At 49.5% G+C, this 26,583-nt stretch overlaps 1 protein-coding gene across 2 annotated transcripts in view; it reads left to right on the top strand.

The window, feature by feature from the left end:
• PAQR5 (progestin and adipoQ receptor family member 5) overlaps window positions 1–26,583 on the top strand; it is a 90,817-nt gene that overhangs the window by 7,182 nt on the left and 57,052 nt on the right. Inside the window, exon 1 of one of the 2 annotated variants that reach the window (XM_088839951.1) lies at window positions 7,167–7,326. The exons of the other annotated variant lie outside the window; for it this stretch is intronic. The gene's annotated coding sequence lies outside the window, so the exon portion shown is untranslated. Of the gene's footprint in view, window positions 1–7,166; window positions 7,327–26,583 lie in introns of those variants that run through there. 2 annotated transcript variants of the gene reach the window in all.

Raw genomic sequence — 26,583 nt, forward strand, 5'->3', positions numbered from 1 at the left:
TCTTGGAGTATTTCGCCTGGGGTTTATCCTGTTGGGGACTCTCTGGGTTTCTTGGACTTGGGTGATTATTTCTTTCCCCATTTTAGGGAAGTTTTCAACTATTATCTCCTCAAGTATTCTCTCATGGTCTTTCTTTTTGTCTTCTTCTGGGACTCCTATGATTCGAATGTTGGAGCGTTTAACATTGTCCCAGAGGGCTCTAATATTGTCCTCATTTCTTTTAATTCGTTTTTCTTTTTTCCTCTCTGTTTCATTTATTTCTACAATTCTATCTTCTAGTTCGCTTATCCTGTCTTCTGCCTCTGTTATTCTACTGTTTGTTCCCTCCAGAGTGTTTCTGATCTCATCTATTGCATTATTCATTGTATATTGACTCTTTTTTATTTCTTCTAAGTCCTTATTAAATCTTTCTTCCATCTTCTCAATCCTTTTCTCCAGGTTATTTATCTGTAACTCCATTTTGCTTTCAAGATTTTGAATCATTTTCACCATCAAAATTTGAAATTCTTTATCAGGTAAATTCCCTATATCTTCTTCTTTTGTTTGTGTTGGTGGGCAATTATCTTGTTCCTTTACTTGCTGGGTATTTCTCTGCCTCTTCATCTTGCTTATATTGCTTTGCTTGGGGTGGCCTTTCCCTCTTCTTGCAGTTTGTGGAGTTCTCTTTATTACATAATTTCTTCGCTGTGTGTGGGGTTGGACGGGTGACTTGTCCGGGTTCCCTGGTTAAGGAAGCATGTGTCGGTGTTCTGGTGGGTGGAGCTGGATTTCTTCTCTCCTTTAGAAGACAATGGGCTGCTTTTCTGGGAGCCTGATGTCCTCTGCCAGTATTCAGAAGTTGTTTTGTGGACTTTACTCCGCGTTCAAATGTTCTTTTGAGGAATTTGTGGGGGAGAAAGTGGTCTTGCCATCTTATCCCTCCGCCATCTTGTTCCTTCCTCCCCAGAACACTGGATTCTTATATTCCACTTGGTCGTGGAGTATCTCTTCTCAGCTGCTCCAGCAAGGCGCAGCCGCTGTACCTTACCTTGGACGAGGGGTGTCTCCTCAAGGCCGCGCCTCCTGCTTTGAATGTAGATCAGCTCCTCTCGGCCCTCCAGTGCCCGAGCAGCCACCGCCTCCTGAACATGGTACAGCTCCTCTCGGCCACCGCCCTAACCCTGGGCGCGGGGTAGCTCATCTCAGCCACGATTCTGCACGTGGTCGGTTGCGCCGGAGCCAGGCGTCTCCCGCGTCTGTGCCGCCGGAGCCGGGCGTCTCCCGCGTCTGCCCCAGAGAGCTCTTATACAGTAAATTTTACCTAAGCCTCACATGGGCATTTTGCCTGGGCACACTGTAGCCCCTTAAGACATTCTTCCTCTTTGGTTATGTGGGAGCCCTGTGGTCAGGCTGGCCCTGGTGTGATGCATTGGGTCCTGCCAGAGGCACAGAGCCCAGCCATCATGAATTGCCTGGATATCAGGGTCCTGAGTCCCTCTACTTGGCCAGCTTGCCACCAGTCTTTGAGTCAGTCACAGGAGTCTTGGGAGCTGAAGGCTGGAGTGGCTAGCGGGGAGCCCTGGAGATTCTAATTCTGACACCATCTGACTCACAGTATGGTTTTCGCCCTGTCCTTCCCTGGGCCCCCGTTTGCTCATCTGTAGAAGAGACAACTTGGCTGGGATCGGGGACTGTTGACACTGTGGACCAGATACTTCTGCGCTGCCAGGCTGTCTCATGCTTTGACAGCAGCCTCTACCTTCTAGATGCCGGTAACCACTTCTCGCTTCTTTGTTGACAAACACAAATGTCTCCAGATGTTGCCAATTGACCCCTGGCAGCAGAATCACCTCTAATTGAGAACCATGGGGTTAGATGATCTCTGAAGACCCTCCCAATGATTACCCTCAGGACCAGGAAGACACGTTTCTCTTTCAGCCCCGTTCTGGAAGTGAGGAACCTGTGTGTGGGATCTTCAAGGGCTTACAGGGGCCGTGTGAGCTCTGGGAACAGGAAAGGCACTGGGCCCACTGGTCCTCTTGCTGGGATCCAAGGCCAAGGTCTCTTTGCCTCCCAGACCTTGTGTTCCATAAGAAGGCAGAGGGGTGGGAGAAGCAGGCCTATGGTCGGCCCAGGTACTAATGTCAGCAGCCTTCCAACCAGTGACTAATCATCTCTGCATGCCCTGAGGAGTTGGCTCCTCCACGGTCCCCTTTCCTGCTGCCCTGGAAGGGGTCACAGGAAGTGACTCAGCGGCCACCCACCATGCAGAGGAGGGAAAGGCAGAGCATTGGGTGTCAGACCCAAGGGCCATGCACTCTTACCCCGCCCAGCCCTGGTTTTATTTTGTTTATTCCTCCTGAGTTAGTTGTTTATTAACCGTCCATAGAAGCCCCTTCTGACCTTTTTGCTTCATGGAAGGGTGAAGATTTATCTTCTCTAGGAATGGGAGGAGTTTGTCAATGAGTCTTAGCAGTAAATCACTGTTCTGAGGACAACAGACTGTGAAATTTGGGGTAGTATGAATCCAGAATGATTGGTTTGGGTATTCATTCTTCCAATTCTCACTGAAGGATGAGAGACTGCTCTAGACGCTGCAGGATCAGGGAGTCAGACACAGCCCTCTCCAGCAGAAGCCTTCAGTCTGGGAGGGCAGAGGTCAGTCTGTAATCGCAGTGTACAGAGGAGGGTCTGGTCAGCTCCACCCAGGGTGTGAGGGGGGCAATCGGGGGTGGTGGGCGGGGGTGTGCCTGGGTTTGGAGAGGTAATGGTGGTCTACAGGGGATTTCAACAGGAAGAGCTTAAGTGTGAGTTTTGGTTTTTGCCTTTTTTGTGTGTGGTAAAATGTACACAACATACAACTTAATTTACCATTTTAATAATTTCAAAGTGTGCGGTTCAGTGTCATTAAGGACATTCACATTGTTGTGCAATCCTCATCATCATCCAACTCCAGAACTCGCTTCACTTTACAAAACGAAAACTCTGTACCCGGTAAGCACTAACCACCCTTCCCTCCTTCCCCCTCTGCCTCTGGCAACCACCATGCTGCTTTCTGGGTACCTCATGTAAGCAGAGTCTTTTTTCTTTTTTTAGCAGAATCTTACAGCATCAGGGTGTTTGGGTTTGGTTTCTTTCACTTAGTATTGTGTTTTAAGGTTTATTGGTATGGTATACATCAGATTTTCTTTCCTTTTAAAGGTAGAGTGAGCCAGTGTTCAATATACCATGATTTGTTTATCAAAGGACATGGGTCGCTTCCACGTTTAGGCTCTTGTCAGTACAGCTGCCATAAACATGAGTAGACAAATATCTGTTTGGGTCCCTGCTTTTAGTTCTTTCAGGTATGTCCCCAGAAGTGGAATTTCTGGGTTCAACGGAAATGGCACATTCCATTTTTTGAGGAACCACCATACCATGGAGGAAGAAGAGTTGGAACTAGGTCTTAAGGATGAACACGAGCTCTTCGGCGTCTAAGTAGAGGAGGAGGAAGGGAGGGGGACAGGAAAGGGAAGAGGGAGGGCAGGGGGAGGGCCTGGACTGCGGCAGGGGACAAGTGGCTCAGAGGTGTTTGTGCCTGGGGCTGGAGACGGACCGCGGACCGGTGAAGGGTCTTGGACCAGGCAAGAGACTTGGGCTCCATGCTGTGGGCTGTGAGAAGCGTTGAAGGGGGATTTAATCAGGAAATGATACGGGCCTGTTGTCATCTGGGATGGGCAGAGCTGAAAGTGATGTCACAGAGGGCCTGGCAGGGAAGGAGGCTTAAGGCAAGCACTGGAGCCTGGTGATTGAGTTGGGTGGAAGGAGCAGGTCTGGAGAGTGGGTGGGTTGCACAGGGCACCCGGGTCTGTGCTGGGTGAGTAGTGGTGAGGCTGCTGGATGAACTTAATAGGAGGAGCAACCAGTTTGACAAGATGGTGAGGGCATATCCATTGGCTTGAAGGGGCCTGTGGAACCACCTGGGTGGAGACAGGATTTGAGGGGTGTGCCAAGCTACGCAGAGCTAGGTGCTGCAGCAAAGTGGCAGAAGCTGGTCCAGAGCAGGGAAAGGACCACCGTCAGGTGGCACAGAGGATCCCACGAAGTTGGAGGCCAAGACATGGGGAGAATGCTCTGCTCAGTACTGCCCATCCCTGCCCTGAGTATTTCATATCTCTCCCTGTGTTTTCACTACCAAACTCAAGGCTCTGAGCTTGAGGCTGGGCATGGGAATTGGAGATATAGAGATAAACCCAAGCCAGTGACTTTAATTTACCTATTCATCTCATAAGGCTTAGAAGATGAAACTTGGCCAATACCTTTGCACAGTTAAATATTGACACAATTGTGATAGACGCTCTCCAAGAGAAATGGAACATGCTATGAAAGTATGTCATGGGGACGTGATTTAACCTAAGGCAGGGGCTCTCACATCTCCACTCCCAACATTCTGGATCAGATAACTCTTTGTTTTGGGGACCGTCCGGAGTGTTGTAGGATGTTTAGCAGCATCCCTGGCCTCTCCCCACATACCCCAACCCCAGTTGTGATCATCAAAATCATCTCTAGACGTTGCCAAATGTCCCCTGGAAAAAATCACCCTCATTTGAGAGTCATTGGCCTAGGGACTAGGAAAGGTCTCTTGAGGAGGTGGTATTAATCTGAGTTCTAGAAGATAGATAAGAATCAAGATAAAGCAGGGATGAGGAGTGGAGGAGAATATTCAAGGCCGAGGTAACTGGAGTGCAGAGGCCCTGAGGTGGGACAGCTTCCATTAGATGGACAGTAGTGGAGGAGGTGAAGAGTGGCCAGGTTCAAGGGATATGCAGGAAGGAACACAGGCAAGGAAGCCATCCAGGTGTGGAGGATGAAACTGGCTGGAAGCTGGTGAGTTATATTTGGGGCCTGTTGTGTGGGAAATCCCAGGGAGTCATCCAAATGGGGCCCTGAGCTCAGAAGAGAGGTCCAACTGGAGATGCGTGTTTGGGAATGACGCGCATGTAGATGACAAGCTTAGCCTTAGGTGGACCAGGTGCCCCCGGGGGAGTGTGGCCCACAAAGAGCAAAGCAGAGAGGAGGGCCTGGAAGTGAGCTCTAGGGATGCTGGCATTCAAGGACTGGGCCTGGGGAGGCAGCCCAGAAACAGAGCAGGGACCTGGGGATTGGGGTGCTGGGGGAGCCCGAGGATGATGAAGAAGAGGGGACCTGGCCTGCAGTGAGTCACTGAAGCCTCCAAATAAGGTGAGACTGGGACATGGCCACTGGATTTAGAGACCAGTGACTGGTCATTCTGGGGTCGCGGAGGAAGGGCCAGGAGGGGACAGGGACAGCGGGCAGACAGCCTTTCCAAATGTGTGAGCAGAAGGTGAGGAGAGAGCATGGAAACCAGAAGGAAAGTGCGATAGGGAGTTTTTGGTTTTGTTTGGTATTGAGTCTTGCTTGTTTTGCCCTCGTACCCACCTTTTTTTGGGGGGAGAAAAATATACGTGGTTCAGAATTCAAAAATTGTAAAGATTTCACAGTGAAAAAGTCTCCACACCCATCTCCTTTGGCCTCCCAGCGCCCTCCGCTCCTCAGAGGCAACTCCACCAGTTTCTTACATATTCTTCCAGAGACATTTCATAGGCAGATCAGTAAATGCATGTATGATCTTTCCCCCAAAAGGTAGCAACACTGTATGCATTCTTCTGTCCCTTATTTGGTCTTTTCCCACTTAGCTTGCTCTCTGTTTTTTAAAAAATGTATTTCTTATTTATTTCTTATTTTTGACTGCACTGGGTCTTGGATGCAGTGCATGGGCTTTCTCTAGTTGCAGTGAGTGGAGGCTCCTCATTATTGTGGTGCGTGGGCTTCTCTTTGCGGTGGCTTCTCTTATTTAGAGCACAGGTTCGAGGAGCTTGGGCTCAGTAGTTGTAGCCTGCAGGTTTAGTTATCCCCGGCCTGTGGGATCTTCCTGGACCAGGGATAGAACCCAAGTCCCCTGCATTGGCAGGCAGATTCTTAGCCACTACCACTATGGAAATCCTCCACTTCGCTCTTTTGAGAAGCTTCCAGATAAGTTGATGGAGAGCTTCTTCATCCTGCTTTACAGCTATGTAACGTTCCATGATATGGATGGCGTGTAGTTTAGTTAACAAATCTGTTTGGGGACATCGCAAACAATGTCCCTCTGAATCTTCTTGTGCTTTGGTCATTTTGCAGTGTTAGGGGGTGCATGTGGGAAAAAGTCTCTGAAGTGGCACTGATGAGTCAGAAGCTTTGTGTGGTTTGTGTTTTGAAAGTTATCAGCAGATTGCTCCCCATAGAATTTGTAAGAATGTTCGCTCTTATCGGTAGAACACAAGGATGCTCATTTTTCTATACCCTCCAACATAGTGTTACCAGCTTACTGATATTTGCCAATCTGGAAGACAAAGATAGTTTCTTGACGTCATTTTAATTTGCATTTTTCTTGCTCTGAATAAGGCTGAACATGTTTTCATAGATGAGAACCATGTGCATTTCCATTTCTATGAACTGTCTATTTGCACGTTTTACCCATTTTCTGTGAGGTTATTGGTCCTCTTCTCACTGAATTAGAGGTGATGTTTGTGTATTGGAGAAACTAATCTTTTGTCTGGAATATAAAATACAAGCATTCCATGCCGCCCCCCCCCCCGACACACACAGTTGATCAGGGAAGTTTTTTTGTTTTTGCTGCTATGTTTTCAGAATTATGATGTTCACTGGGGTGGGGAGCGGTCCTTGGCTCAGGGGTCCCCGAAGAAGTGTTGGAGTAGGTTCCCATTAGGACCAGGACTGGAAACATCTCTGCTGTGTAACAGGCAGAAGGGCAGGTGGGATGAGGGTGCTGGTGCCAGGAACTTGGTGGCAGCAAGTTTTGAGAGAGAAGGCAGATATCTGAGTCCACCGAGGCATGGGATCATGTTCACAAGGTATCAGAAAGTTAAAGAACAGGAGAACTACTGTATTAGCAAAGAGTGGATGAACCAATGCTGCAGTCTGAGCTAGATGAGGGGAAGTGAGGGGATGGGTATTCTGTGTTTCCTTAGATAGTGTACTTTTCTGTTTGGCATGTGCTAATCAGTGGGCCGAGCTGATGGCCAATACGGTTACGTTCCCCTGTGATCAGACTCCACCCTCTGAATCCCCTACTTATCTCACTCTCACAGCCCCAGTGCCCCCTCGTCTGCTGGAGCCATTCAAACCAGCTAATTCCAAGCCACCCTGCCTGCCTTTCCCATGGAAACCCCAGTAGAGGCTCTGGCGTTAGGCCTTCCCCTCGCTTCTGCTTCTGCCTCTTGACTAGAGCCTGGTGCTCCCCCATGGTCCTGTGTGCTGTGCTGTGCCCCCGTTCTCTTGGGAAATGTAAGTAAAGCATTCTTTCGATGTCATTAGCCTCCCTGTATGCCATGCAGACACCTTCATAAATTAAAATGCTGTGGGTACAGTTAAGACAGGAGGGACCCTTGGGCAGGACAGAGTGTGAGGGTGAGTAAACTGCAGGTCGCAGTGAGCCTGCAGAGCTGTCAGGGTGAGCGGCTAAATAAACAGGCTCTCGGTGTGGACTTCCTGGACGAGGTGTCTCACGATGAAGATAGCCTTCACGGAAGGGCAGGAACACAGACAGGGAGGCACAGGGAACCGTGTAGATGCGGGTGGGTGGGGTGGGGGGGTGATCAGAGCCTGGAGAAAAATTTACAGAGAAGGTGAATCTGACTGCTTATGGGGAAGGAGGGAGCCATGGGGTCAAAGATACAGGCTGGGTCCTGTGGGTACTTCTTGGAAGACAGCTTTTAAATTCCCTGGAGCAATCTGCTGCTGCCGCTGCTGAGTCACTTCAGTCGTGTCCGACTCTGTGTGACCCCATAGATGGAAGCCCACCAGGCTCCCCCGTCCCTGGGATTCTCCAGGCAAGAACACTGGAGTGGGTTGCCGTTTCCTTCTCCAATGTGTGAAAGTGAAAAGTGAAATGAGTTCAGGGTAGGGCGCTGGAGCTGCAGATGAGGAAAGACCTGGAAATGACATGAGTCCAGCTCTGGCCTTTTAGTGTCAGATTAACAAACACCTGTCCCTGGATGAACTCAACTCCTCCTTCCCTCCTGAGACTTGCTGCCACCACCTCCTGGCACCAGCACCCTCCTCCTACCCTTCTGCCTGTTCCACTGCAGAGGTGTACCCTCCTGTCTCTAGTCCCCCCGCCCTCTTGGTGCTTTCTGCCTGCCCCATGAAAGCCCCCTCATCCTTGCCAGAGCCTCCCTCCACTGGGATCAGAAGGCCATCTGGTTCTCCCAGTGGCATTGGATTCGAGAGAAGAATTCTTGAAGACCAGAAAGGCTTCACAACATGGAGAAGAGAGAAATACTGGTAGAAGGATTAGGACTAGCACTGCTGTACTGGAGCTGGGGCTGTAGTCCTCAATGTCTCAGATCAGTGTGTGTGTGTATGTGCCCGCGTGCACCAGGGGGAGGATTTGCCTTTTCTAGTCTTGCTGGTCCACCTCCCAGACCTGTGCTTGAAGTCAGAAAATCCACTGGAAGTTCACAAATACATGCTCACACTTGGCCATCACTCAAGCTACCTGGCGATTTTTCTCTTATCATTGCCTCAAGAGTTATTGACCTTTTGAGAGTGGAATTTGTGGGGAAATAACCTCACATTCAGCTCGTGTTTACCTTACTCCCCTGAACTCTGACCTGGGCTGGGTGCCGTAGGTCTTACAAGTCTGCTGCGTTTGTTCTGCTTCCCCAGCAAAGACACCATGTGCCCCTTCTCCAGTAAGGGCCCACTGATGATCAGATGATCATCAGATTGATTGCCCCAGACGCCAGTACAGAGAATGAAGGGAAGCCAGCTGGGCTGTGGTTGGCAGAGACGACTTCTAGAAGCAGGAAGAGCTCGAGCAGACCATGGGTCTCCTTAAGGGGGAGAGAAGGGGCGGGAGCCCCACAAGACCAGATGTCTCAGGGGAGCTTGTGCATCAGGCCCGCCGGGGTGCAGGAAGATGGTGATGGCTGCTTTGGGGGTGACAGGTGAGCTGTTGGCAAGGGATGGGGCAGGAGACAGGGAGCCCCTGTGGGCTCTATCAACAGTGTTTCTGCCTCTTTGACAGGCAGGGGAGGCTTTGGGGCTGCTAGCTGGATAAACTGTGACTTTGCACTTCTGTGAGGGATGATGAGGTTTTGAAAATGCTTCCAAATGGGCAGTTGTTGTCCCTCGAGTATCCTTCAGTGGCCCTTGGGGCAGGAAACAAATGTTTGTTTCCCCAGATCAGGCCCCAGTAATGCTTCTCGCTGGGGTCCTTTCTTATGACAGGCATTGCTAGGGAGCAGTGGCTCTGAGAAGGGCACCAAGAAGGGAGGGCATCTGTTTCTGAAATATGGGACATCAGCAGTTTAGTTCTTTGATGGTTTTGGTACGCATCCTTTCTAGAACCCAAGAAGTTTTCAATGGCTTTAAACCATTTTTTTTAATGGTTTGGGAAAAAAAAAATTGTAAATAATTTTTGAAAAAGGAAATTGTGTGAAGGAGAATGAAACATTTGGCTTAAACGTGAGGCTGGGGGAGGGCTTGGGAGGAAGGGAGAGTGGCTGTTGGCTTTGTCCCTCTTCCCTCTTGGACTGGTTTGCTTTAGTCTTCACTTCCTACCAGAGACAGTTCTTTGAGTCCATCAGATGCCCAGTTGCTGGAATCTTGCTTCTAGGTTGTCCCTTAGCAAGACTGGGGGCTTCTGGGCTTGCCCTAAGACCGGCTTGCTGGGTGACCTTGAGCAGGCCTCCTGACATCTCTGGCTCCCGTTTTATACCTTGTTCTCTTCTGGAAGCATCAGTTTTGTCCTTTGGGTTGTGCACACACGTGTGTGTGTGTGTGTGTGTGTATGCATGTGCACACTTGTTAAGTCGCTTCAGTCATAGCCAACTCTGTGTGACCCCATGGACTGTAGCCAGCCAGCCTCCTCTGTGCATGGGATTCTCCAGGCAAGAATACTGGAGTGGGTTGCCATGCCCTCCTCCAGGGGATCTTCCCGACCCCGGGATTGAACCTGTGTCTCTTACATCTCCTGCATTGGCAGGTGGATTCTTTACCGCTAATGCCTCTTGGGAAGCCCCTTGGGTACTTTATGGTCTCCTGTTAAAGACCAAGTCTTTGCTTATCACCCTCCAGATTTCCTTCAGGGCCTGAACAGAACAGAAGGGGAGTCTGCAGAAGTGCAGTCCAGTGGTCGAACTCTCGGGGCACCGGGCCAAGGGAGGGAGGGGTTGGGGGACTCAGTCTCTGCCCTGCCCGGGCCTCCACCAGGCCAGCCCAGGTGTGCTGTGAACACCCTTCCCTGTGCAAAGGCCTTGGATTTGACTTTCAAAGAGAAAACACCTGTACTGATAAAGAAGGCCTTGTTCCACTCCAGTTGGCTCAGTTCCTGTGTCCTGCTGGTGTGGGAAGGACAGAGGCTGGGCAGGGTCTCTGGGGGGTTGATCAAAGCAGATGACCCCTGCTTTGGGAGGGCCGAACTGTTCTGCACAGCTGGTGGCACCCAGCGTGTGTTCGCGCTGGTCTCTGCACGCCTCCTGGCGCCGGGAAGCCTCACCTCAGCGTTCTCACTCTAGGATGTGGAGACTGGGGTGCAGATGGTTACGCAGCTCATGGGGTCACCCGGGCCTCCCAGGGCCACTCAGTCAGCTGTGACCAGGTCTCCTGACTCCTTGCCCAGTGCTCTCTCCCCACAAAGATGGGCCTTAACAGGGCTGGGTTCTCTGCCCTGTGCTCCCCTCCTGCTCAGATGTATCCCCCAGCCGACACAAGGTGCTGTGGAAATGAATTCTCTATGTGCTGAAAGGAAGACCTGGGACTTGGCATGAAAAGTAAGAGGGAAAAAAAATTCCCCCGATGATTTCCGCTACTCCCATGACACCCCTCCTCTCCCCAAAGTATCTGCATGTTCCTTAGGGCCTTCTTTCAAGACTCAAAGAAGTGAATCTCTGATGGTGAAATTTCTAGCCTCACAGTGTGGAGGGCAGCCCCTGACTCTCACTGCACAGGTGGCCACCTTCCTAACAGACGCCAGCCCTGTGTGACGTTTCTAGGCCAAGAAATAAGGGACCTGTCTTCAGGCATGCTTCCGCCTGGATGATCCCTCCTGCTTCCCAGTACTCTGTGGGACACTGTGGGGACACGGGATGGGAAGAGGCATGTTAACCCTGGACATGATTTTTCCTTTTCTCAGACTTTTCATTCAGTCTCCCTGAAGTGCAGGAGACCTGGGTTCAATCCCTGGGTCGGGAAGATCCCCTGGAGAAGGGAATGGCTACTCACTCCAGTATTCTTGCTTAGAGAATTCCGTGGACAGAGGAGCCTGGTGGGCTATGGTCCATGGGGTCGCAAAGAGTCAGACATGACTGAGTGAGTGACTTTCACTTTCCCAGCTTTCCACCCCTGGGCAGAGTGCATCACTGTCCACAACAAGCAGAGACTGTCGGGACTTTGGGGGCAGGCAGGGATGGCCGGGGATGGCTGCAGCCAGAATCCACACCCACTGTCGCCGGCCGGCTGATCCAGCACTGCTCGCCTCTGGCAGGTCCTTAGGGTTCTAGGCCAGCCTCCAGACAGGGTGCAAGGCCAGCCTGCGGCCTTGGGGGCCTCTGGCAGCAGAGGTCAGGCAGGGCAAGGCTTAACTATTTACACCTTCCCAGCTCTGGCTGCACCTTCTTGGGGGCTGATTTGAAGGCACCTATTATTATTCTCATTCTTCCTGGCATTTTGAATAATTCATTCTTCCTCAGTCCTTAAAAAACAAACCGATGCTTAATAATACTAGAATAATGACCTTGTGTCACCTTTTGCCACTGGGGCTCTTAATCTACTGCTGCATTCAAATATTGTGAAATGTGTTGCTTTTGACATTGGGTTAGCAGGAAAAATGGTGTCCTTGTAAGGAGGAAGGAGGGTCTGTTTTGTGGTTTTCCCTTGTAGCCTGCGACAGCCCAGCCAGGAACGTCATCCGTCATAATAATGTCATACAGGCAGGCGACTTTATGGACACTTACTGTGCATCTGTCTTAACATAGGCTCTTGTTAATGCTTGAAACCGGCCAATGATATAATCACTCTGAGGACTATAACGAGCCTATGCAATGTAGGAGAGCCAAGTTCGATCGCTGGATCAGGAAGATCCCCTGGAGAAGGAATTCCCCAGGGGACTTTCTGATCCCTGCTTTAGTATTCTTGCCTGGAAAATTCCACAGATAGAGGAGCCTGATGGTTTACAGTCCATGGGTCTGTAAGAGTTGGATACAACTGAGTGACTAACACACACACACCTGGAGGCCGATTGTGAAAATTCAGTGGAGTGTAAAATGCCCATAAAAGTCTTGGAATAGACCAAGTGCTCAGTAAGTAGAATTTCAAATCAACACCATCATCCCCATTTACAGAGGTGGAAAGTGGGGCCTAGAGAGACCTCAGGACTCAAAGCCACGTCCCCCTGACTCCAGGGCCCAGACTCTTTCACCCCTGATGGGAATAATTATATATTACAGAGGCTCCTGCCATCTGAGCTTCTCAATGTCTGTGGGGTCACTTGTAAAGTCACGCGGGCCCTGTGTTCTTCCCCTTCCCCCCCGGGCCCCATGTCCTTCTCTGGTCCCCAATGTCCTCTAGTCTCCGTTGAAGGTCTGGGCACATGCCAGTCCCCTGCCTGGTCCATGTGACTTCCTCCTGCCAGTTACTCCTCCCTGGCTGCTTATGACCATTTCCCCCTTGCTTGTGGGCTGTGTTCCCTGGGTAATAATTACATGAAATGGCTCACTTGCCAGTTTGATCAATAAATAATGCCCTCCCCCCCAGTCCCAATGGGTGAAGCTCAGAGTTAATGATTGCCGAGGAAAGCTGCTCAGAATGCAAATCATCTGAGGAGGGAGGCGGGAGGGAGTGCTGAGCTCCGTGACCAGGAGGAGGGGTGCACCCGGGGGCTCTTTGAGCCCTGCCCCTGCCCCCAGCTGTCCTCCCATCTCTAGTCTCTGAGTTCAGCAGCAGCAAACCTCCCTGCTGTGTCCGGCCCATTTCTCCTCTCTGGGCCTTTGCTCGCAAGCTCCTCTCCCTTCCCTTGTCTCTGCCACAGCAAGTGCTCCCCCTCATGTGTGGTCCGCCTCCAGTGCTGCCTCCCCCTGGGAGCCTTCTCTGATTGCTCCCACATCCTCACTTTGGGCTCCTTCTCAGGACTCTTCAGGGCACAGCACAGGTCTTTTCTGAGTGCTCCTCAACATGTCAGAAGCAGTGCCTGGTTCTGGACACCCATCATGGAGCAAGGTGGGGTCAGACGTACTCCTGGAGCACCCATGCAGCTTCAAGTGCAGCAGGGAGGCCCAGAGTACCCGGGAACGGTGGGCAGGTCAGGGGCACTGGAGCCTGATGGAGTGGGGCTCGGGCGGACACTGAAGGCTGCGGTGGAATTTTCCAGGCAGACACAGAGTGAGGGCAGAGCCATCTTGGAGCAGAGAGACCAGTGTGTACAGAGTACAGTTGTGATTTGGTGGTTGGACGATGTCTCAGTTGTGGAGGGGAGTCACCTGGGAATCACCCAGGTGGGTGTGTCCAGGAGGCAGGCGGCCACTCGGAGAAGTCTGCCTCCCGCCCTCCGTGGCTCCCTCACAGTTTCACTACTGGCTGTGTCTGGCTCTTCAGAAAGAAGGGATTCTTCTCTGTGAGGGTGGCCATGCTTTCCTGTACCACCTGCTCACTGAGCAATGTGGATTCCAACCTAAAGTCCTGCAGTGTGCGGTGGATTCTGGGCCATGTGAAGGTGACCAATCTCAGAATCTCAAAGCAGTTGCTTCCACACTGGGGCTTGATACTGGGAATGCCTCCCAGGTTCCCCTACTGGGGCATCTGATTGAAAAAGCATGAGACAGACTGACCCAGTAGGTTCGTGTGTTCACAGCCCCTGGGTTATTTGAGTGCACGGGTGAGTTTGGGACTTACCGCTAGAGTGCTTTTCCAGGCTCCTGCCTCTAACTTCACCCCCTCTCCAGAGTGAGCACCCCAGGCCCCACCTGGACATTTTCACGTGGGGAGCTCAGTGTGCATGGAGTGGCCCTCCCTCGCTGGAGAACAGTGCCTCTGTGGCTTGAGCTGACACCCGCCTCCCAGAAGCTGCATCTCAGTGGGGAGGGGGAGGGTGCCTTGGTTCTGCCCTCAGGGGCTGCGTGGCCTCTTACAGGCTTCCAGGGCTGCCCGCTCCTCACCCCGAGTCCTCCCTGGGTCTCCCTGCTTTCCTTCCTCCTGTTATCTGGGCTCCATCTCACAGGCTGACAGCTTTATCTCAGACTTCAAGTTTCTGATCAGATTAGCAGCCTGGGAGGAGAGTGCAGATAGGATCGTGCTGTCCCCAGAAGCCTGACGTTTCCTGTTGGGGTGAGGGGAACCCCAGCAGTCAGGACCTAGTTCACCTGCCATCAAGTTGGCAGGGACTCACCCTTTTCCACCCTTGGGGGTTGGACCTGCCTGCTGCACTCTTCCTGGAATCCGACAAGCTGTGTAGACTAGTCACCCTGGTCTTGATTCTCCGGGCAACAGTGGTGGACCAGCGCAGCTCTCACCTTGGCCTAGAATCTGAGCATTCTCACCGTAGCCATGCTGTAGGGTCAGCTGGGCTCCTCCTCTTCTCCCTGACCTTCAGAGGCCCTTGCTTAAGTGAGCAGTGGGTCCAGGCATCAGTGCATCATAAAACTCCCTGGGTAGTTTTAGGGCTTCTCAGGTGGCTCAGTGGTAAAGAATCCACCTGTCTCAAAGCAGGTGGCAACCCACTGCAGTATTCTTGCTTGGAGACTCCTATGAACAGAGGAGCCTGCAGTTCATGGGGTCACAGAGTCAGACACGACTGAGCATGCACACACACTCAGGTAGTTTTAAGATGTATCCAGAGCTGAGAACCACTGAGCTAGATGCCTGAAACCCACCTGTCCAACTTGACAGTGTGTGGAAATAGTTATACTTGAGTAAAACAGCCGAGGCCATCTTATTGTGTATATTGCCTAATACTAGAGTGCATCTTTGTATTTTATAAGAAGGTGTTTAAAAATTTAAATCAGTAAAAGCAAATATGTAATAATTTAAACACAAGAAATGTGTAATATTTTGGAACCTCAAGTAAATGTAAACAGAAAAACAGATCCTGTCAGGTAACGAAAATGACATATTCAAAACATTGAAATCTGTATACGTTAAAAACACAAAATCTAGTCATGAGAAAATGGAAGTTGAGCTATTATTTTATTCCTTTTAGAGCGGAATCTTAACATCACAGTTGGCAGACTCATTAGGTCACAAGTATCTTTTGCTATAAAATTTTCTAGAAAAAGCTTTTCCTGATTCTCCCCTAGTTAAGGAATGGTAAGAAGATATATTTGTGAGATATCTTCAAATATTTTCTGCTGACAAGGCCTCTGGGCTTTTTTTTTTTTTTTCTGGGACTGCAGTCTTTTATTTATAAGGAGCCATAGTTTTTGTTTCTAAAGCGTTTCCAGTTTGTCCTTCAGTTCTTTAGTTTTATCTTGTTCAGATGGCAATTCTGACGCAATACTTCCTGTATCAGTTTCAAAACTGTCATGTTGATATTCCACATGTTAGGAAAGTCTGTGAACAGAGTAATAACTATTCTTGCAACAGCATTTTGCTTTATCTGCTGCCATGCAACGTCTGAGAAGGACTCAGGACGTGTTTCACATTTCAGCAGGATTTTTTAAAAATGTTATAATTGTCTCCTTTTAAAAACATAGATTTTGAGAGATTGGTATAATGAACTATCGTGCTTGGCCTCAACAATAATCAACTCATGCCCACACCCATCCACTCTGCTCCTGCCAGCTTCTCCTGAAGCCGATTCAGACATCATCTCATCTCTGTGATTACGTCAGGGTACGTCTCTAAGTTAAAAAGGCCCTGTGAAAAAATGTAGCCATCATAATATTATTACATCTTAATAACTGATCATTTCTTGTTATCATGAATTTCCTTTATCAGCATTCAGATTTTCCTAATTGTCACATGTATTTTTTTTTTTACAGTTGGTTTGAGACTTCAGATCTTAAAAATTTTGAAATAAAACTTTTAGACCAAGTAAAATAGACCATTTGGGCTTGGAAGTGCAGAATTTATGAAGAACGCATACAAGCACTGGGTGAAAGTTTCTAGGCAAATGAACCAGACCCTACTTCTAGGTTTCAGAGTGTGGTAGATGGCAGAATTGTTCAGTTGTTCGGTAAACATGTGTTCATTCCACAGTGACACTGTGCCCAGTGCTGGGTGGGACACCTCAGACATAGCAGTGAACAAGCCAGGCTCCACCAGTCTTGACTCAGGGTAGCCAGAGTGCGAGCATTTCAGTGTGAGGTTTACAGAGGGAGTGGTGCAACCCTTGCAGGTGATCTGGGGGTAGCCTGGAGCCATTGCTGGATTTCATCAAAAGAGAAAGTGGAGGAAGGGGTGTCTCTCCCTGAGTAAGCAGCAAGTGCAAAAACACAGGAGTGTGACAGTCCAGCGTGTTCAAGGACAGTGATGGGTGGTGGTGCATCGGGGGTGTGGCAGGCTGGTGAGAGGTGAGGCTGCTGCTGGCTTGAGGATGTGTCTTATAAGGAGCTGGGAGCTTCCAGAAGGGACCCCAGAGTTTTGATGTAGGAACATAAAGTGTGGACTGTGAGTCAGGGAGCCTTGCAGGAACTCTGAGGAGTTACTTGGATTTCCCAGCCCCTCCTGGGCTCCTGCCTCCGCTAGACCGGAGTCCCACTGGGACAGGCCTGTACCAGCCTGGAACTCTGTGTGTCTCCAGCGCCCGGCACACAGGGCAGATCCACTCTGTGTCTGCTGCCTGTGGCCTTTCTGAGCTCCCAGCGCAGGGCACCCCTGGCCCCCACCCTGCTCACCGCACCTGGGACAGAGGGAGCCCCCTTAGGCCTTCAGTGTGGGGAAAGGCAGTGGCATCTCCAAAATGTGTGGTTTTGGAAACTGAACCCCAGTGCTGTGAATGGGGGATGCAAGGCCAGTGTTGCCCTGGGCTGGCAGGCAGGCTGATACTAGAGCTTGATACAAGAGCTTCTCAGGTGGTTGTATAAGGAAATGCCAATGTGTACAACCTGTGGGCTGGCCCACATAGCTAATTCCTCCAAGACTGGCCAACAGTTGGAGGATTCTTCATGTATTTCCTTATAATGGCATTTTTGCTTTGGTTTAAAAAATGTGAATGAATGAATACATCAATAGTAGTACACACGCTCTAGTGTAATACACAAACTCTAGTGTTATAGAAAAGTAGAAAGAAGACAATAAAGCAAATCTCAAGAGGTAAACCCTCCATCTAGAGAGAACCTCTGTGAACACTTTGAGAAACAGCCTTTCAAACACTTTTCTGTCCATAAATACAAGCAGTTAAATGGAACACAGTTTTATATAGATGCCGTTACAAGATTTATACTGTTCCATAACCTGCTTTTTCATTTAACAGCATGTCATGACACCGTTTCCTGTTCATAACTGTAGATCTGTAACATTTTTATAGCCCACCATACAATTTTACATGGATGTACCGTAACTTATGCAGACAGTTCTCTATTGCCAGAAATTTGGATTGTTTCCAATTTTTCTCTACAAAGATGCTAAAGAGTATCATTCAGTCTTTTTTTTTTTTTTAAGATGTGCAATAATTGCCCAGTGGTAAATATCTAGAATAGCTGGAACAAAGGAAAGGTTCCTTTCACTCAGAGTCCTAAAGCCAAGCAGGGAGGTCACCATGGCAACCCTGCCTTGCTTGTGGCATGCCCATTAGCCTCAACTCCAGCCAGGTAGGTGGGTCAGAGCTAAGGGAAAACATTCTGTTTTTAAGCAAAATTATAAACCAAGATGGAAGAAGCATGCAAGAACATTAATGCGAAATTGAGATGGTTTAGGATGCAGTTGTATTCGCTAGTAGATGCCGTAGCTTTTCATTCTCATAAGTCATCGATACTTTTCTTGTCCTTATTTAGCTGATGTGTGTGCTCAGCTTCTCAGTCATGTCATACTTTTGGACATCCCGTGGTCACCAGGCTCCTCTGTCCATGGGATTTCCCAGGCAAGAATACCCAGGAGTGGGTTGCCATTTCCTTCTCCAGGGGATCTTCTAAACCCAGGGATCGAACCTGTATCTCTTGCATTGGCAGGCACATTCTTTACTGCTGAGCTGCAAGGGAAGCCCTCATTTAGCTGATCAGAGAGTTCAAATTGCAGAGATTAAGTAATCTGCCCGAGAGCAGACAGCGGATGGTGAAGCCAGGGTCTGAAATCAGTCTGTATCCGCTCCTCGTGATTCTCCTTACCTGACCCAGGGTCACCAGCCACCCTCTCTCCCATCGCCATCCCTGAGACTTCCACCCCCACCACATCAGACGGCGCCCACACCGAGCCTTCATCTGGGCTGTTCCAGACTCCACCTGGCCACCTGCCACTGCACATCCTGTGCCCCCTCCACACTGAACTATGGGGAGCTCTCCCTCCCTCCATGCCTTGGCTCCCACTGGACCCTCAGCTTAGAGTGCCTGCTCCTCCATGGCTAATGTCCTACCTCAAGGTTTGACTCAAGCTGTGTTTTTTCAACAAGTCTTTCCTGACTGCCCGGTGTGATGTCTCTCCTCTATGTTCCTCTGGAAGCATCTGGTTCTAACTGCACTTTGGCCATCAGATGTGTCAGTTGTCAGTGCTGATCTCCTAAAACGTGAGCTCGTCGTATTTCTCTGTCCATCCCCACATCCTGCCGCAGCCTTGGACACAGAGTGGGTGTTCAGTAAATGTATACTGAGGGAACGAACAAGCGACGAGGCATCTTCCTGTTCACTCCCCGTTTCTGCTTCCAGCCCCAGGGACGACTTTAGCCCAAGCAGGTTGCGTGAGCGCCCTGCCCACCGGGAGCTGCTCTCTGGCTCTTGGCAGTTCCCCGCCATTGCCCCACACCTGCTGCTAACCTCCACCCTCCTTCAGCCCCCGTCACCTCTTTTCCTACCCTTGCCTTGCCACGGGAACTGAGGTCCCCGGAGAATCATAATATAGTTATGATTCACCGCACCTGGCCCACCTCCCTCCACATCCCAACTTGGTCAGTTTTGCCCCATTGGTCCTAAGACCCCTTTTCTCATTCCTTGGGCTCCTCGGTCTGTGCTCCTCTCCCTTGAGAAACTTCAGATACTTTGAAAGTCACCTCTCTCTGCCTCCTAAATTGATCTCTAGCCTTCTCTTGACTTCTCCTCCAAAACATGGTCGCACTTTTAAATTACAATCTGTGCAAATCTAACTTGACCACAAACAGCCCAGGTCCTCCTCACTCTCTTCATGGGTGTCACCATTTCCCAGCCCTTGGGAGACGATGCTCTGAGACCCCTGTGATCAGAAACCTAACCTTTATCACCAGGTCCCCAAATGCAGAGCTCCTGACCAGGCCTGACTGGAACGAGGGGGCTGGTGTGACCTCAGAGGCTTCCTTCATTTTCCCCATGGAGAGGGGTAAGCAGCTGCTGCTCTGGGCGAATTTGGCCTAGGTCTGTAGATATTCAGATTTGTCAAGAGGCACTGGAGTCCAGGTTTTTATAGGAGGTCCCTTGATCCTTTTTTTGGCTGCATCACATGGTATGTGGGATTTTAGTTCCCAGACCAGGGGTGGAACCAGTGCCCCCTGCAGTGGAAGCGCAGAGAAAATCCCCAGGGAAGTCCCCCAGTTTTAGGTTTTTAGGAAAAAGCGTGCAGAAAGTAGAGTGTTCCCATTGCCCCTTCCCTCCCCTCACAGTTTCCCCTGTGATTAATATCTTGCATCAGTGTGGTACATCTGTTACAACTGATTAAATGTGATTAAATAACTGATGAACCACATTCACACATGATTAACATCATTAATGTTAGGGTTCACCCTTAGTGTTGTATATTCTGCTGGCCTTGATAAGGATGCACTGTCATGTGCTCGTCACAGCAGTCATGCTCCTTAAGTCTGCTCTCCGCACTCTTCTCCCACTGCACCCCTTTGCCTCTGCCTCGCCCTGTGTGCCTGTTTTCTCGCGTCTCTGGACTCACTGGAGCTCCCTGTCTCTGGTCGTGGTCAGTTTCCTGTTCCTGGCACCTCTCCACCAGACTTCAGCTCCTTGAGGCCCTCCGAGAAGGCTCAGAGGTCTAAGAGGCCCCCAGCACCTGGGGCAGGGGCTTGAATGCTCTGGGGACTCACTGTAGCGTGTGTGAGTGCTTGCTTATGGACCAGGTCTTGGGCTTCCACGGAAGATGCTTTGGGGGTAGTTAACAATAGGGAGGGGGCAGGTGGCAAGGGACAGAGACGAGGGAAATCTCAAGTTCCAGTGGCTTCGAGGAGTGGAGGAGGAGGGGTGTCCCAGTAAGTCTGGTTGTATTTTTTCATTTTAAAATATTTCTTTCTTCATTTGGTGGCACTGGGTCTTCGTTGTGTCATGCAGGATCTTTCATTTTGCTGCAGAAGCTCTCTAGTTATGGTGCTCAGGCTTCGTTGCCCTGCAGCATATGGGATCTTAGTTCCCCGACCAGGGATCGAACTTGTGTCCTCTGCATTGCAAGGTGAGTTCTTAACCGCTGGACCACGGGGAGTCCCAGTCCCATTTTAGAGAAGGGAGCGATGAGAACAGACCTGGCTCTGGGTGGCGCGATGCTTGACTCCTTAGCAGGAGCGAGTGGAGGTCTCCAGAGCCCAGTGTCGGAGCCACCCCCTGAGGATGCCCCCTGCTCCCCACGTCTTCCCTTCCCCTCTCGCCCAGGCAGCTGCCTTCTGTGGGAAAGTGGATGAGCAAGCAAGTGTGGGGAAAAAAGTTAGGAACACCTCCCTAGTGGGGCTGACCTTCCTCCTGATCCCCAGTCCCCGTGGTAATCCTGGGCTCCCTCCTCCTGGCACACCCATCTCTGCCCCTAGTTAGACAGAAGAGGACACTCACCTCACACTCTGCTGAAGGAGCCCAGAGCGGTGACTTCCTGTAACGTGCCTCTGGGCCTCCGCATGCACTGTTCCTTCTCCCAGCCGTGCCCTCTCCAAACAGACAGATCCTCTCTGACCTCTTGCGTGACAAATACGTGTCACCTTCTCTGGAACACTGACCTAAACTTCCCTCTCAAGCCTGAGGGTACCCCCTTCCCGCAGACGCCACCATAGAACTGTTTCCATCATCCACACAGTATCTAACCCACTGGGCCCCCTGTCTGTGCGACTCCCTTGTTCTGTATAGTCAAAGCTATGGTTTTTCCCTGATGCTGGGAAAGACTGAGGGCAGGAAGAGAAGGGGGCAACAGAGGATGAGATGGTTGGGTGGCATCACCAACTCACTGGACATGAGTTTGAGCAAGCTCCTGGAGATAGTGAAAGGCAGAGCCCGGCGTGCTGCAGTCCGTGGGGCCACAAAGGGTTGGACACGACTGAGTGAGAGAAGAACAGCAGTTTGTTCTGCTTGTGGCTCCCCCAAGGCACAGCTTGTGGTGACACCATGTGTCCAGCTCTCAGTGGAGGGCCAGCCAGTGGTAGCCTCACTTTGCAGGTAATCGGTAGACACGTGAATGAGTGGACCACCTCTGAGCAGAACAGTCGATGTTCTTTTATTGAGTCTCTTATATAAAAACAGATCCAGGGCCTGTCTTCGAGGAGCCTAATGGTGGCTGCCGAAACAACCACACCTAAAAGAATCAGAGAACGATATATAACCAAACTAGGTATAGTAATTGCCACTTACTGAGGTGTCTCCTGCAGGCCTGGCTTGATGTAAAGAGCCCATGCACATTGCTCTGCTCACTCCTCCCACCCCTCATGAGCGAGGGGTGGGACTAATGCTGAGGTTAGGGGACATGACCCAGGGTTACTAACTAGTGAGCAGAGGGGCTGGGGCTGCATCCCAGGTCTGTCTGACTTCAAAGCCCATGATCCTCACACCCTCACTGCATCTAGAGGTGCTCAGGGAAAGGAACGAGGGGCAGAGGGTGTACCTGGGGAAGACTTCTTCCTGCAGGAGGACTGCTGTGCCCTGGGCCTGGAAGGCAGTCAGAGCATGAGGATACCAGGGGGATATGCGGAGCCTTGAGGACAGGCCCGAAGCCTGGCCAGCGTGGAGAGACTCAGGGAGCATCAAGGCCTGGGGTTGGGGCGGCCACCGCTCCGCCTGAGGCACTCTGGGTGTCCCACAGAGATAGCTGTTTCCTGCTGGGCCCCTGTAGCCCTCCCCCTGCCCCCAGAGAGCTGCTGAGGCTGCCTGAGAAGCACACTTGCCACCGCTGTGGGGTGGGGCTATGGGTGCAGACGGCCACGGTCAGAGGCTGCAGAGCCGGCTCCTCCTGAGGGGCTGCCCCACCCAGCCTGTGGGACCAGTTTCCAGGGGGCAGGAACAGGTTTCTGAAAAGTACACTGCCCTTGTTCCCCTGACTGATGGACTCACCCAGAGTCCACTCCCGGCCTGCAGCTTTGGGGTGGCGAGGGGAGTGTCCTCTGGGCTCCATATTCCCTGGGCCTGTGGCTGTACCCAAGGTGCTGGTGACTCTGAACCTTCTTGGCTCACTGACATTCGGTGGGAAGCCTGGGAACCCTATCCCCAGCGCTGCACACACACACGTGCTCCTGTACACACACATGTGCTCCTGTACACACACACGTGCTCCTGTACACACACACGTGCTCCTGCACACACACACGTGCTCCTGTACACACACACGTGCTCCTGTACACACACACACACACACACACACACACACACACACGCACACATGCACATGCACACTTTTACCTGTAATTTTATGAGCTTCTTAAGGCCAGGGGATGTTCCTGGACCTCAGCGCCATCCAGCAGTTGCAGCTGATGCTCGAGCTCTCCTGAATGTGGTGATATTTACAGTAAATAGTGGCAGCCTGGTACTGCTAATAGTAGTAAAATCACTAATCTTGACTTATAATTTGTGGTTAGGAAGTATGTTCACATCCGTGATCTCATTTTAGCTTCCCATAGCCCTGGCCCGGTGGGAATTAACAAGTGAGAATCGGGAGAATTACTCAGTCCAGCAAAGGTCATACCTCGGAAATGGCCAAGGGGAGTCTTGACCTCAGGAAGCTTCTCTAGTGGCTCAGATGGTAAAGAATACGCCTGCAATGAAGGAGACCCGGGTTCAGTCCCTGGGTTGGGAAGATCCTCTGAAGAAGCAACTGGCAACCCACTCCAGTATTCTTGCCTGGAAAATTCTATGGACAGAAGAGCCTGGCGGGGTCCATGGAGTCGCAAAGAGTCAGAGGCAACTGAGCGATTAAGCATGCATGTCCAGAGAATCATCAGATTCTACCCCTTCAATATTTATAATTTTTAATTGTTAATTATGCTTCAGTGAAACTAGAAAAGTAACTTTAAAAAGAAATACCTTTTGTGTTGTAACCAAGTACACACATATGGTCATATGGAGCAAAACAAATATACATAACATACGTAACAAGTATCACAAAACAGTACTTATCTGGACTCTGTGCAATACACTGATAGCTTCTGTTCTTTTCTTTTGCAAACTATTCAGTTTTTAAATGCTAGTCATGATCCACTAAATTGACTTTGTGATCTGCTGACAGATTGTGAACTGCAGTTTGGAAAACACTGCATTAACAGACACAGTAATCGTGGTTTTAATGACTAGTGAGCTGTCTGGAAATTATGTGTATTTTGCTGAGGTAGGTGTTTGACTTGGCCACGGACAGGCTGGAGTTCAGGTGCAAGTCATTCAGCTAAGGAGAGACCTGCTCCTCTCCCGGGCTTCGGTTCTCCTCTCCCGGGCTTCGGTTCTCCTCTCCCTGTGGTAAGTTTAAGGACTGGCACTGGGACTACTGGTCTTTCAGTCCTGTTGCCCATCTATTCACATATCCCCACTGTTCATTACAGATCTCGTTTCATTCTGACTGTGTCAAGCCACCACTAAGTGACCTCAGACAAGTCGTTTGCTATCTGAGGTCTTCATCCACAGAATAGGAATAGGGGTGGGTTGAACTAGTCTTGCTTCTAAAAGAAAGAGGGATTTTTCAGCAATAAGTGGTATCTGATTTATGTGGATATATGCATGTTATCATCTGAATGTTTGCCTCCCCTGCTCTAGAATTCATATGTTGAAGTCCTAATGCCAGTCAGTGCATTGGTATTAGGAGGTGGGCATTTGGGAGGTAATCAGGCAGAACCTTCATGAATGGGATTAGTGCCCTTGTATAGAAGAGGACTGAGAGAGCCCCCTTGCCCTTCCTGCCATGTGAGGACCCAGCAGGAAGTTGGCAGCCTGCAGCCCAGAAGAGAGCCTCCCCCAGGGTCCAGCCATACTGGTGTCTAGTCTTTGACTTCCAGCCTCTAGAGCCATGAGGAATAAATATTTGTTGTTTATAAGCTACCCAGTTTATGGCGTTTTGTTATAGCAACCTGTGGGGACTAAGACAACGTATATATATTTATGATTTATACTTTTCCTGGAAGATTTGGAGAAAATGAAATTTTATATTAATACAAGCATAGCTAACTTATGGAGCGAACTATAAAACTCAACAATGCTTTTTTAATATATACTTCTTTTTGTTGTGGTAAAATATATACTACATAAAATTTAGCATTTTAACAATTGTTAAGTGTATGATTCCATAACATGATGTACATTAACAGTGTTGTGCAGCCATCACCACCGTCCATTTCAAAAACTCTTTCACCATCCCAAACAGAACTCTGTACCCACTAAACAGTAACTCCCCATCTCTTCCTCCCCCTAACCTCTGGAAACCACCATTCTACTTTCTGTCTGTATAGATTTGAATTTGTACCTGATATAAGTGAAATCAACAGTGTTTGTCCTTTGGTGTCTGGCTCACTTCCCTTAGCATGCTTTCAAGGTTCAGCCACATTGTTGTATGTGTCAGAATTTCACTCTTTTTTGAGGCTGAATAATATTCCATTGTATGTATATTCCATGTTTTGTTTACCCATTCATCTGTTGATGGACAGTTGGATCATCTCCACCTTTTGGCTGTTGTGACTAATGATGTTATGAACACACGTGTACATGCATCTCTTCACTCCCTGCTTTCAATTCTTTTGGGTATATATATGAGGATTGGCCTTTTCATACTGTTCATGGGATTCTCAAGGCAAGAGTACTGAAGTGGTTTGCCATCCCTCCTCCAGTGGACCACGTTTTGTCCTTTTTGCAAAATTCAGACTTAAATTGAAGAAAGTAGGGAAAACCACTAGACCATTCAGGTGTGACCTAAATCAAATCCCTTACAATTATACAGTGGAAGTGACAAGTAGATTCAAAGGATTAGATCTGATAGAGTGCCTGAAGAACTATGGATGGAGGCTCGTGACATTGTACAGGAGGCAGGGATCAAGACCATCCCCGAGGGAAAGAAGTGCAAAAAGGCAAAATGGTTGTCGAAGGAGGCCTTACAAATAGCTGAGAAAAGAGGAGAAGCTAAAGGTAAAGGAGAAAACAAAAGATATATCCATCTGAATGTGGAGTTCCAAAGAATAGCAAGGAGAGATAAGAAAGCCTTCCTAAGTGATCAGTGCAAAGAAATAGAGGAAAACAATAGAATGAAAAAGACTAGAGATCTCTTCAAGAAAATTAGAGATACAAGGGAACATTTCATACAAAGATGGGCACAATAAAAGACAGAAGCGGTATGGACCTAACAGAAGCAGAAGATATTAAGAAGAGGCGGCAAGAATACATGGAAGAACTATACAAAAATAGATCTTCATGACCCAGATAACCACGATGCTGTGATCACTCACCTAAAGCCAAACATCCTGGAGTCCCAAGTCAAGTGGGCCTTAGGAAGCATCACTGCGAAGAAAGCTAGTGGAGGTGATGGAATTCCAGCTGAACTATTTCAAGTCCTAAAAGATGATGCTGTGAAAGTGCTGCATGCAATATACCAGCCAATTTGGAAAAGTCAGCAGTGGTCACAGGACTGGAAAAGGTCAGTTTTCATTCCAATCCCAAAGAAAGGCAATGCCAAAAATGTTCAAATACCGCAGAATTGCATTCATCTCACATACTAGCGAAGTACTGCTCAAAATTCTCCAAGCAAGACTTCAACTGAACTGAGAACCTCCAGATATTCAAGCTGGATTTAGAAAAGGCAGAAGAACCAGAGATCAAATTGCCAACATCCGTTGAAGCATCAAAAAAGCAAGAGTTCCAGAAAAGCATCTACTTCTGCTTTATTGATTATACCAAAACCTTTGACTATGTGGATCACAAAAAACTGTGGACAATTCTGAAAGAGATGGGAATACCAGACCACCCTCCTGCCTCCTGAGAAATCTGCATGCAGGTCAAGAAGCAACAGTTAGAACCGGACATGGAACAAGAGACTGGTTCCAAAATGAAGCTCCAATACTTTGGCCACCTGATGTGAAGAGCTGACTCATTGGAAAAGACCCTGATGCTGGGAAAGATTAAGGGCAGGAGGAGAAGGGGATGACAGAGGATGAGATGGTTGGATGACATCACAGACTAGATGGACACGAGTCTGAGAAAGCTATAGGAGTTGGTGATAGACAGGGAAGTCTGGCATGCTGCAGTCCATGGGGTCAAAGAATCAGACACGACT

Source organism: Moschus berezovskii, chromosome 9, assembly GCF_049115385.1.
Source record: "Moschus berezovskii isolate FMDL1 chromosome 9, NW_MosBer_1.0, whole genome shotgun sequence".
NCBI classification, from domain to species: Eukaryota; Metazoa; Chordata; class Mammalia; order Artiodactyla; family Moschidae; genus Moschus; species Moschus berezovskii.